Source organism: Episyrphus balteatus, chromosome 1 (genome assembly GCF_945859705.1).
Source record: "Episyrphus balteatus chromosome 1, idEpiBalt1.1, whole genome shotgun sequence".
Lineage (NCBI taxonomy): Eukaryota > Metazoa > Arthropoda > Insecta > Diptera > Syrphidae > Episyrphus > Episyrphus balteatus.
In genome coordinates, this window is record NC_079134.1 from 134,705,376 (window position 1) to 134,718,279 (window position 12,904).

The 12,904-nt window shown below is 30.2% G+C and overlaps 1 protein-coding gene across 3 annotated transcripts in view; it reads left to right on the forward strand.

Moving 5' to 3' along the window:
• Positions 1 to 2,644: 2,644 nt before the first annotated feature.
• LOC129921456 (SPARC-related modular calcium-binding protein 2) overlaps positions 2,645 to 12,904 on the forward strand; it is an 82,477-nt gene continuing 72,217 nt past the window's right edge. The window contains exon 1 of one of the 3 annotated variants that reach the window (XM_056003288.1): positions 2,645 to 3,129. The gene's annotated coding sequence lies outside the window, so the exon portion shown is untranslated. The remainder of the gene's footprint in view (positions 3,130 to 12,904) is intronic. The other 2 variants (XM_056003290.1, XM_056003289.1) reach the window with 2 other exon arrangements.

The window sequence follows — 12,904 nt, forward strand, 5'->3', positions numbered from 1 at the left end:
AGTTGATTTGTTTCATTTCACCTTAAAAACCACAACATATAACTACAAATATTTTTTCAAATAATGTAAAAATCATTGATTTTTTTGGTTTGCTATATAAGCACCTAGAAAAGCTTCATGTTTAGTAAAATCTATCCAAATATTTTCCAAAAGTAACAACAAATATAAAATGGTATGTGAAATTATTTCTTTTTCAGTGCAAGAATAGAACTTTTTAGACCTTTCTAAAATAAGTGTAGCTATCAGCCATTTCAGACTTATCCATTCCTTACCGGACACCTTGGTAAGTATACGATTTTGGAATCTTTTTAGGTAGGTATTTAAAATTCATTGCATGCTTGGGATACGCCAAAATACATAAATATTTTATAATGTGCACCTTGCACCTACCGGATTACTTCAACGTCCAATTTCGCAAAAAGTTTGGTTATTGGATAAGAACCAAGGATAAAAAGTCTATAAAAAAAAATTGGTTGGAAGGGTGTTTTTTCGCGGTCAAGAGGGAGGGGGTGAAAAACATGTGAAAAACATGCTACACTGATGAAATTATGGATGAAAGTTTTAGATAAAGCAGGACCAAAGGATTCAAAATTTCTTAAAAATATTTTTGGTGAAAGGGTGTATTTTTGATGGGTTGAGCTATGTGTGAGAAAGGTATCATAACAGCTGACTTAAATTTTACTAATTTTTACAACTTGGTGAAAAGGTATTGGTTAGTATAAGAATTAAGAATCTATAAAGTGTACAAAATTATCTCGAGTGGAAGAGTGTTTTTTTTTTTAAGAAATGAGGAAATTCGGAACTAGTCCACAAAAACTGAGAAAAAATTGTTACACCAATGAAAATTGGTAAAAATGTTTCATTTATAAGAGAAACCAAGAACGCAAACAGTCTATACAAATATTTTAGGCGAAAGGGTATTTTTTTTTTGGGAAATAGGGAAAATCCGCTATAAGTCCCATAAAATCAATGGTTTAAAAGGTACCCTTATGAAATTCTTTAAATATGTTTATTTATAAGATTTTTTTTCATGGGAAAGGGTGTTTGTCTTTAGTTTTAGTGCAAATATGGGTATATTTGAATAAATCGGTAATACTAGAACAATAATAGTTGTACCCTATTAAAATTCAGCAGTTATGTTACTTTTAAGATTAGAAACAAAAATCTAAAGTATCTATACAAAAATATCATGGTTAAAAGGGTGTTTTTTTGAGTGAAAACAAAAATGATGGGTCACCCTAATGAAATTTGGTAAAAACATTGAATTTGTAATAGAAAGCAAGAATAAAGAATTTTTATAAAAAAAAAATTTAGGTCCCAAAAAGCCTTCTGTCCGCGAAAAAACACCCTTCCACCCAACTTTTTTGTATACACTTTTTTATCCTTGGTTCTTATCCAAAAAGAAAACTTTTTGCCAAGTATCATGAGTGTAACAATTTTTCATGCGTATTTTACCTGTACTACAAAACCCATTTCAAAATATAAATATAATATCTTAGGTATGAAAATACTTTCTTCTTATATTCTCTATCACGGTAATGACATGCTAATTTACTAATTTAATGTACTTACCCTACTTGTTGAAAAAAAAAAACAAATCAGTTTTCGTTTTTTTAAATTCGTTATGGATGCTTGTGTTGTTACGAGTGTGACAAGTTTATTCTTTCATTATTTTCTGAATTTTTCACCGATTATTCAAAGTGTGGAATGCAAGTTGAAGAATGTAAACAACGCATTAGGGGTATTCACGATTCGATGCAAATGGTCTTGTATCGTTGTAAAAGTGCAAAAGTGTAACATTTTCTTAAAATAAAACAACCAAATATACAGACTAAAATTTTTTTACACTTTTACACTTTTGCTATACCCCAACCCTATTGCAAAAATAAAATACAATGGTGCAAAATTTGTCTATTGTAGTTGTAGTAGTAGAAAACAAAATTTTGCATTTTTACACCTTTTTGTTACACCGGATCGTGAATACCCCTATATTGTATTCTTTTTCCTTATATAGCAACATGCTTCTTACAATTACAAATTGTGTAGTTACCTCAAATTCTGTTATAGGTATAAAATCATATTTTTTAAAGTGTTACGGGCGTGACCATGACCAGTAAATGGCACTATATCATAGTTTTCAGTTCAATAACTATGAAATATGAATCAAATTCAATGAAAAACTATACTAAGTGTCCAAAAGATATTTCAAAATTCTTGTAGGTTTTGTAATGGTTAAATGGCTTCAAATCATTAAACAGTCCATCCAATTTTGAATTCCTAAAGATTTTTTCTATGCAAAATCTCTCCTATCTCGTCTCGTTTATACTTGGCTATTTGACAATCTTTCTAAAGTTTTTTTTTTTTAATTTTCGTTCTTATATTATTTGATTGGCAACCGTGCCTGCACCACCAAAATCAAAGTAGTAAAAGTGTAGATACATTTCATCAGAGTAGTTGTTTGCTCACATGCACATCCATGGACGTCCACGGACGGTCAGTCTCAGCTCTCAGTATTATTGGTTTTGTTTGGTTGCTGATGTCCATGTCGTTGTCAGGTCGATGTATATAAATACGTTTACTTATTCCAGCAACAAAACGATGGCTCAACTTCAAGATACTATCGATGGAAGTTGCATCTTTTAGTCAGAGTTCGTCCGTCTCTCATGCGAGATTGTTGTGCGAAGAAGAAGCAAATACATTTAAATATTGTGTACGTTACCATTTATCGCAATTTGAAATTCTCAACTTCTATTTTGTTTCGTTTTTGAATTTTTGAATTTTACATTTTATCATCTTTTGATTTCTCTTTATCGAATTCAGTAAAAGATAGAAAACAAAAAAGTTGAAATGCATTGATGACGTATAAATTCAAAACCCGAAAATTCATCGCTAACCAAAAAAAAAAAAAAAATCAAACAACCGGCTATCTATCTTTCGTCCATCGTGTCGTCATTGTTGCGGTCTCCGATGGTGTTGCCCCACGGTATTCTCATTTGAGTATCTTTAAGGACCGGCTACGGCTACAAAACAAAATAAACGAAGAAGAAAAGCTCAAGCTTAAAACTCTAGACTAAACGCAACTAGAAATTTAGTCTCACATAAGCGGTCAACGTTAACGGTTGATTAAAGGTGAATTCGATCCCGCCTATTATACCGATTCATGATAAACTATCTTAAAAGGTTTTGAAAAGAAAGTCTAGAGATATACTTGCGAAGATTTGAAAGATTTTAATTAAATTCTTTAGATTTGAGAGATTGGTGTGATTTTTTTTTTTTTTTTTTTTTCTTTCAAAGATTTTAACTCAAAGTAATTTTTTTTTTTTATTTTGAAAATTTATCAAAAAACAGAAGATTGAGATAGTTTATCTGACCCAATATTAAAACATTCAAACAGGTGTTGGCATATAGAAAGGATAAAGTATCTTTTGGAGGTAGTTAGTAATAGATACTCCTTTTGTTTTTACTGAATTCTCATAACGATTATAATAAATTTTTTATGAATTTCTTCGTGTATATTAGTGTTTCGATTGGAATTTATACGTGTTGAATATTCAAATATTTACGAGTAACACAACTTAACCACTTTTGGAACATCTCAACTCGCGTGTCGTCTCTCTGTTTATTATTATTAAAATTATAAATTTAATTTTATTTTTGTTGTATATGTTTTGAATTTCAATAAAAGTGTTTTGAATATTTTATGGTCTTTGATTAATTAAAAATACAAATTAAAAGGTGTCATACGCAAACCTTTCAGATATTAACACATTTTTTTCTTAATTAGAAAAAAATATATATAAATATTTGTGGTAAAATTTAAATTGTGTTTGTGTGGTGTTTTATAAAAATAATTTGGTGAATATTTTAAATATATACAATTTGTGTTGTTTTTTTGGGTTGATCTTCAGCTTAAAATATTTTGTTGATGCAGCAGAAATATTTTGGAGGATTAGAAAAAAATATATAGAAAATAATTAAGGTAAGAAAGAATGTTGCTTCTGTTTTTGGAAATAATACTTGTTTAACTTTCATCTTCTTATTTTTATTTATTTGGTTAAGAATATTAATTTTCTGACATCTTAAAACCAAATTCACTTCTTGAAAGATTTAAGAAGTAAAATAAAAGTTTTTATCAGTCGATCTTAACTACACATTTTTAATTATCTATCTACTTAGGCCGTGTGTCAATTGTGTTAAAATTTGAATTTTTGAATTTCAACTTGGTTACAATTTTAATATGCTCAGCAATAAAATAAATATTAACCTTTTTTATTCACCACGTTTGTAGGTGTAAAAATTTAACTTAGTTAAAAATGTTAACCTAATTTTTAACGCAGGCGACCGACCGACGGTCTTAGTTGCAGTACAAATAAAACATTCAGAAAAAAAAGTTTGCGTCCAATATCCGAATTTTGTTCATTTTGTTGCTTTAAATAATTACCTTCTTCTTAACTTTTCTTCTTTCTATTTGCATGCTCAGAAATTGGTTGGGTTATGGTCTGAAACATGTTTTATAGAACTCGTTAACCTAAGCGAAGTACTACAATGTATAAAAGGAACTTGTAGAATTTAAGATATTAAATCTTAGTGTGAAATCTTGATTTTGCGAAGACTGTTTGTAGCAAAACTCGAAATAATGATGATATTAAAATCCTTCATATTTACTTATTCTTATTTATAGTACCTACCTTCTACTAAATTTTCCATTGAATTGATTGCAGAAGAAAAGTAGTTTCTAATAACACTGGTCGGCAAAAAAAACAAAAAAAGTAGGGAGCAAGAACTCTGTAAGTTGATTTTAATAAACTTGAGTGTGCTGAATTCAAAACAGTTTGCAGATTTTTTCCATCACGTCTAGTTTTTGAGCTCTGCTCATCATAATTTCAGCTATAAAGCATGGGCGTAGCTAAAGAATTCATCTAGGGTGGGCCAGATGTTATCATGGACCTGAAGCCATAACCATGAGTGTGCAATTTTTTTTTACTAGGTCTATATAAGGCAAGTATTGGTTTCGTGTCTAAAAAAAAATTTGAGGTGTTAATCAAAACCAACATTACGATGGTGGAGAATTAAGAAAAAGTGGATCTAGGAATTCTGTCCGTGCGTCTGTACGTCCATCTGTACACATTTCCACAGCCATAAACCAGTGGACTGATTTTCTTCAAATTTGGTACAGATGATTTTTATAGAATTCTGAAAGTTGTTTTTTTTTGTTCTTTTTCTATTAGAAAGTGTACCCCCATACAAATTCTTCAAGTTATACCAAATAACTTGAAAACGGCTCTAACGATTTTGATTAAACTTTGCAGGCGTAAAACTGCATTTTTAGTTTTTCTCAAAAATGTCGGCTCTTCCCCAACATCAACAAAATTTCTTTGAAATTTAAATCTGTAAACTAACATAAGTGTTAGTTTACAGGAACTACGTGACACAGTCTAGCATTTTATTTACTTTGCGCCTTTAATTGGCAAATAATTCGCCACTCTCTGCTGTTTTTAATAACTTAAAATTTGCCAAAAGTTTATTTTTAATAATATATTCGATCGGTAAATGTGTTTTTCAAAATAATAGTGGTGTAACTAATTTTTTTTTTTTTAAATGTGTGTTTTTTGCTCAATGGTATCGTATTTTGTTAATATCTTTCAATATAAAAAGTTACTGGTTTTTCTTTTTATATTGTGTAGTGTAATATGGTATTCCGTTTTTTAAAAGCTTGATATATCGAAATGCAATTGGATGGAGTTACATCACTTTTATTTTGAGCTACACAAAAGTTGAATTCAGTCGCAATTTATGACAGCGATTGGCTTTAAAAACTGACCTTACCAAGTTTTCAATTTAATTTGCTTTATTTTTTTGTTTAAGGTGCTCTTGAAACTTAAGCCAGAAGTGTAGGTACATATAAAAATAAAAATTTGTAAATAAAAGTTGTTGTATGCGGGTGACTCTAAGGCCGTATGTTAAATATTTAGCAGAGGATACATTTTTGACATTTGAATGCCTGGTGAATAAAAAATTATCTTTGGCTTAATTTAGCTGTGTGAATTTGGATACATTTTTAACGTACATAAATATTTTTTTTCTGCAAATCGAAAAAATTAATGAAATTATCCTTTCACCTCAAAAGTGTCAAAAATATATTATCGGCTTAGTATTTAACCCGATTCACACACGGTCTAAGGCCGTGTGTGAATTGCGTTAGATAGTTAACACCGTGTAAAATTTTTGACACTATTGAGGTTAATAAAAAAAATTTCAGCTGTAAGGATTATTGTTTAGAATTTTGTCTGCCTTTTTTCTGCCATGATACTCCTTTTGAATAAAAAAAAAAAAACAAAACAAAAGCATCTGCAAAAAAAATTTAACTCAAATTTAACCCAATAAATTTTTAACAGCTGAAAATTTTTTTATTAACCTCAATAGTGTCAAAAATTTTACATGCTGTTAATTATTTAACGCAATTCACACACGGCCTAAATTGAAAAAGCTAATTATTGAATCCGACCTTTTAGACTGCTCATATAAACGGGGTATTTATACATATCGCTGACTAAGAAAAATATACATAAACACAAGGCTGGTTCAAAAAAATCAAATTTTTTTTTGATTTTATACTCCGATAGATTGCCAGACATCTCTAGAATATACTCACCAAATATAAAATCTTTGTATTAATGGAAAGGTCCTTCGCTTCGCAATTTTCCATTTTTTATATTCGGTCATAGCGAGGTAATCCGTCGGAGCGGATTTTGTCCGATTTCATCCGAATCGGACAGTTTTTACCTGTCGGAAACACACCTCGAAGCATATTTTGTACGAAATCGGACAATTTCCGCTCCGACGGATTACCTCGCTAGGGCCGATTATCCTTCTACTAAAAAAAATCATGATTTTATAAATCGGCTTTTTAGCAGGTTTCTTTACATATTCTTGTATGAAATTGAACGCTCTACAAAAAAGGCCTTGGACACCATTTTCGTTTATATAACCGTTTAAAAGATATTTTTGACGTCCAAAAATCTTAATTTTGTAAAAAATTAAATTTAATTTAAAAATTAATTTTAATTTAAAAATTAATTAAATTATTAAACATACATACAGCCTTATAATTCTCAGCAAGCGATATTAAAAAAAAATGTTAGTGGGAGCTAATACCAGACTAAAGGTTCCGTAGAACTGTCGGTTTTTCTAGGGTGGGCCATTGATTTTCTAGGGTGGGCCTGGCCCACCCAGGACCCCCCCTTCCTACGCGCATGCTATAAAGTCCAAAAAACTATTTTTAATTGAAATGTTTTTTGACATTTTATCTATAAATATTATTTTTCCGTAATATTTTGCTGTTTTTTCAACCGAATCAGGAGTCGAAAACTGAGATTTACTTCAAATCTGCTTCAAAAACCATAAGTTACCTTAACCACCCAGATTTTGAGATATCATACCTTTCTATACCAAATATCTTTTAGAAAAACATAATTTTGAAAATAAAAATAAACGTATTTAAGACGATAAAATATTGCTTTTGAATATTGCATATGTAGTTTTGCGAAAAAAAAAATAACGGTGATGAAATTCAACGCGAAAAGTACCACAAAAACGCGTTTTTGACTTGTTAATATTTAAATATTTCGAAAACTTGACGTGCCAGTGAAATTTTGACTTCAGATTCGGAATCAGCACACAAAAGTCCTGTAGAAAAGTATGGTTTGGTTCAAGCTCCATTTTCGTTGCCGACCAGTGTAATCGAATGAATTAGAATAAATGAGGCTATGAGAACAATAGTGGCATCATAACCCACTTTTTTTTTCAAAAATGAGTTTTTCATAAAAATGGATTATTAAGAGACCTCCTATTTTAATACAAAAAATAAATGTATGCAGCTAGCTACACTCAAAACTAGATGACACACAAAAAAGTGTTGTTTTAAAAAACCCTGTTTCTTAGATCTTTCGTAGCTCAAAACTGAAAATTGGCTTACGTCATTATTGTGCTCATAGAAGTATTTGGGGATTTTGAGATAGATAAGACAGAAATGTTTAAAAGATCATGCGATTGATGTAGTAGCAGTTTTTACGCAAGAAACGAAAAGTAAATTAAAAATCTTAAAGTTTGGATCTGCCTTCATAAAAAATTATGGACTTGTACCCCTTTTGATGCAAGGTCCTCAAATTAGGTATGACACTTCTAAATTCATTCATTATTGTGTATTATAGCTATTTCTCTTCTTAGTTTCAAACACCCCACACCCTACTTAATATGAATTTTAATCCTTATTGAAAAAGGATTCCAGAAGTGCTTAAGAACTCTTAACAACTTCTTTAAGTAATTTTGTACTAATTATTGTAAACTGGAAATTTTCCAATTTGAAAAGTAACACCATAACTCAAATTGATAAGGCATGATTTTTCGGAAAAGCTTCATTTTTCATAAAATTAATGAATAAGTATAAATTAGCTGTGGAATTGACTCAAAAGTACTTAAGTTATTCTGATTTGACAAGAACTGAAGAATCTCTAATTTCTTGAACTCTGCTAGATTTTTCAATTCGAGATCAGTACCTCTGTTCTGTAACTTTATCACTGGCGATAACCGTTTTTGAATGGCTCTTTAATCCATTTTTTTCCAAAAATAAAATTTTTTTTTTTTCAAATCGGCCATTCCAAAGTAACGGAGAAGACATATTGACCTTGTTTCCAGTTTAACTCGTTGAAGAAGCAATCTTTTTTCTTTAAACTTGGTAGGTCTTAAGGGCTCATGATAAAGTTGATGTTCTACATAGAAGTTTCACAAAAATTTAATAAAAATTGTATTCTCAGATAAAGCGGTAACGGAGAAGACGCGTACAAATCTTCTCCGTTACCGTCTTTGTCTGTTAACAATTTAGCTACATATTTTGAATTAGTTTTTCTTGAAACTTCCAGAACCTCAACTTTATCATGAGCCCCTTAACCCCCCAACAAATTTCAAGAAAAATATTGCTTCTTCAACGAGATAAACTGGATAATAAGCATGAAAATATACTAAAAATGCAAATGGAATAGCCGAAATTCAGAATTATTCAATTTCGAAATTATGAATTTGAACGAAATTTCTTTTATTTTGATGAGATAAAATTGATTATAAAGTCATTCAAATATTGTATCTCCAGTTATAAAAGTTACAGACGCAGCACAGGACGCAGAAAGCTTTAAAACTGCTCTCTTAGACTAAATGAAATAAAAAATTGAAGAAATACAACAAGAAAATGAAGTAAAGTATTTTAACTATTTAGTCCGTGTATAGTCGGATCCTTAGAAAATATTTTAGTTTGTAGGCTATAGTGAAGTTTTCTTTTTCTGCCGTTCAAACTTTTTGCTGGGCCGATACTACATCGTAGCGTGCGAACTTTCAGGTTGTCCCGCAATAATAAGAGGAAAATTTAAGGGGTAGCTGTTAGGTATATTCTAAGAAAAAATTTAGCGATGATTTTAGAAAGCAATTAGTTTGGCATATACCTTCGAAAAATTGATATTCTTTGTAACTGCGTTTAAAATAATGTTGATTTCTTTTTTCGGTTTTCAGACATTAATTTTTATAAAGGCTGTTCATTTTTTCTTGCTCATGATAAACAAAAAACTCATTCACAAGTTTAACAGAAAAATCATAGATACATTATATGATATACTTCGGAAAACCTGCTCCAGTTTAAATCCAAAAAAAAAGTGTTGTTTTGGTTTAGTCTCAAAAGGCTAAGAAAATACTAAAATTATTTCAAACATGGGACAGTAGATATTTCTCGGAATTTATTAATATCGGCACGGCAACCAATTTTCCAGGAGAATTTAGTTGTCACTTCATAAGATTTTTTGTTCACTGCAAATAAATTTCAAGGCAATAAGTTCACGATTGCACAATTAAATTTAGGAGAAAGATTTACGACTACGATAAGGCTTAAATCAGTTGTGTTCTTTATAATTTCGTTCTTCTGAATAGAAAACACATTGTTAAATAGCAGTCTTTCTTCATTAATGTAATTATTTTTTGGTACATTTAAATTTAATGAAGTGTGAATAAATTGGGGCTTAGTCTATAACAATTTGAGTCAATTTCAATCATTCATTTAACTTTTAAATCACTCTTGTAACATTAGTCTTTTCGGGAAGCGTAACTGTTAGAAAAAAAAGTCCACCAAAAGAGCAGAATTTTTCACGCTCGCAGCCCTTTTTCACATTTACTTTCCAAAACCTAAATTAAAGGAATCAAAAGTCATACTCAAGTTGTTTTGTAGTACGATTTAACTTCAAAATCTTCATTTTCTTTTCAACTTCTACCTTGTCAGTTTGTTAATTATTTCTCTGCAAAATTGAATCATATTCAATCAACAACGCTATCAACTAATACAACTGCTTCTTCTGAAGAACCTAAAAACTGCTTCTTCAGAATCTCGTTCATCAATTTGTAGTTCAAGAATTCTCGTACATTAAACTGCGTATAATAGCAAAATTATCTTATCACTTCAACATTCAATAGTAGTTTCCTAAAGAAACATCATGAATGTCTGTGAATATTGTATTATTCATACAATCTATATGAACCATATTTTAAGCTCTTTTTTTCTTATAACTACTACTAGAATTCTATCTGTGTGTAATATATTTCTTGAATGTAGACCACGTACTTGACGACCTATTAAGCCTATCGTTTTGTCGATAATTACAAAAAAAAAGTAAAAAAATGCATCTAAAAATATAACAAATTACTCATAATGGTACTTCACAGAAAAGATTCAATCCAAGATTCAAGCATCATCAAGCCTCGTGATGCTTTGATCAAATCGAACTTCCGCTTTTTGAAGATGTTACCTTTATAGACCTCGACAAATAAATAATCCAACGGGTTTATTGACTCACATTCGTCTTTAGCTTATCTATACAATTCTTCATTAATTGTTACAAGCTCAAGAGAGGTTCATCTTCTTCATCATCTTATCGGGCTTAAGGTTTTATGACATCTCTATAATAGTCTCAGAAAGGTCAATATCGCCGCTACTTTGTCACTCATTCGAAGTAAGCTCTAAAGGAGCTTGCTGCTACACGCATGGAGATTGTTTATTTATATTTCTTCATTTGTATATCAAGCGCGCTGAAAAAGAGCGCTCTGATAATAGTGATTTGATGTTTTTTTTTTTCAATTTGGATTTTATTCAACATCAGCGAATGCGCTGACACTTAGTCAAAGGAAAATTTATGATCACTTTAAGATTGAATAATGATGACGGAGATTTAGGCGGTGGTGGTGGCTGGTGGTGGCGATCGTGCACATTATAGTTGACAGTTTAAGAGAGGTAAAATGATAAATGACATTCGGGTTTTGGGTTTTGATTCGAAGCCAACTTTCTAAAACATAAACATATTAAACAAGCCTTATGTCAAATATAAAGCTGCCGATGGAAGCTACTACATGATTTTACAATGTAGCAGGATTTTGGAGGTAGTTTATAGTAGGTTTAAGTTGTTTATATCTTTTGCTGTCATTGGCAAAAACGGAATGAATTGCTGACTTATATTTCTAGTTAGGACAGATTTATGAGTTTAGATATCTCCTAATGCTAATAGACCAGTCATAAAAGGCTATACATTATGTTCAATTTACCGAAATAAAATTTAAGCAATTCAAATAACTTTGTATGCGTCAGAAAATTTATGATCCTACGGGCAGATTTCATAATATCAGTCTTCTTTTTTTAATATCCTCAAGTAGAAATTATTATATTCTAGTTTACCTACATTAGAAAAATTAGAGAATCTAAATTTTAAAATCGTTTCAACAAACTTTTAAAACAAAGCTAAAACATTGTTGCATAATAAAAATGACATAGGAGAGAGGTGCGGACAGTGAGACACCCTTTTTTTAAATTGGTATATCTTAGAATATTTTCAAGATAGCTTAACAAAACTTTGAAGACAGTTTAAGATACATTTTATCTTAATGTTGCAAAAAAACTTGTAGTTAAAGAATGAATGAGAGTGCGATCAGTGAGACATTCTTAGGTGAAACAAAAAATTTACGAAAACGTCAAATAATTAGGTAATTGACAAGTATATAATTAATTTATGTTACTTTAACCCATTTTTTCAAATAAAAATAACAAAAAGCCCAAAAAAAAAAACGAAAGAAAAAACACTTCGAAATCATATTGAACATTCTAAAATAATAGATTTTTTTAAAAACTATATGTCTCACTGTTTGCTTTTTAAAAATCTTATGTCTCACTGTTTGCTTTTACATAATGTCTCACTGTTTACTTTTTGTCATTTTTCGGAAAAATATAAAATTATAAAAAACGAGAAGGAATTCTAATTACATGATATTTTTTTATGAAAGAACATATAAATATAATACATATGTAAAAAAAGTTCTCTGCACTAACTAGATTTTTTTGTGTTATACACTCTTTTGATAACACTCCAAAAACTACTTTCACCTGATTTTGTGTGATATTTTACGGTGTAGGGAAATGGACAGCTTTAATTAAGTCGGGACAAAATTAAAAGACGCAGACGGGGAAATAAACGTTTTGACCCAAACTAGTGTTACTGTGCTTATTTTCAGAAAAGAGAAAAATGGATTGTCTCACTGTTTGCACTGTCTCACTGTCCGCACCTTTCATCTAGTTTTAAAAATACCCAATGTTTGAAGAGCCTCACCTTGAAAAATCTCCTATTTTCGATTGCGAATTATGTCGAAATTTGAATTTAACTTGGAAGAGTTTTCAAAATAAGGCGGAAAAATAGACCAGGGTCGATAATTTTTGAAACCAAAAAAAATCATAGTAGAATGAAACCCATTGGAAAAGGAGGTGAATATGATGAAAATTAAAGGAAAAATAAATTACGGGCGAGCCGAGTTCGGGAAGTGGATGGGTTGA